At 71.3% G+C, this 352-nt stretch overlaps 2 protein-coding genes across 2 annotated transcripts in view; one reads left to right on the plus strand and one right to left on the minus strand.

Moving 5' to 3' along the window:
* The window catches only part of ALG14 (ALG14, UDP-N-acetylglucosaminyltransferase subunit), a 12,267-nt gene that overhangs the window by 9,689 nt on the left and 2,226 nt on the right, over positions 1-352 (minus strand).
* LOC102751799 (transmembrane protein 56) overlaps positions 82-352 on the plus strand; it is a 41,210-nt gene continuing 40,939 nt past the window's right edge. The window contains exon 1 of the mRNA XM_015563385.1: positions 82-192. The gene's annotated coding sequence lies outside the window, so the exon portion shown is untranslated. The remainder of the gene's footprint in view (positions 193-352) is intronic.

Here is a 352-nt window from a genome sequence, read left to right on the forward strand (position 1 = left end):
GTCCTGCCCCCCGGAGCCCCGGGCGGGGGCCCCCGCCTCTCCCGGCTGGCCGGCCGCAGAGGGAGCCTTTCCGGCCCGGAGAGGAAGCCCCGCAGGGACCAGGCTGCCTCCGAAAGGAAAGGCGTGGAGACGGCCCCACACCTCCCCGCCAGGGCCGCCTGCAAGCGCACGTGGCCAAAGCGCGTCTCAGTGGTGAGCACACGGAACAGAGCGTGTCCTTCATGTTTGTTAATGTCCGTGTCATTCTCCATCGGAACCTGTAAACCTACTGTGCGCAGAGGTCTCCACGCCGCCCGCGTCCAGGGCTGCCCCCGGCCTCCCGCTCGCTGCGCGCGCCCCCTGGTGGCGGCCG

This window comes from Myotis davidii, unplaced genomic scaffold (assembly GCF_000327345.1).
Source record: "Myotis davidii unplaced genomic scaffold, ASM32734v1 scaffold217, whole genome shotgun sequence".
Classification (NCBI taxonomy): Eukaryota; Metazoa; Chordata; class Mammalia; order Chiroptera; family Vespertilionidae; genus Myotis; species Myotis davidii.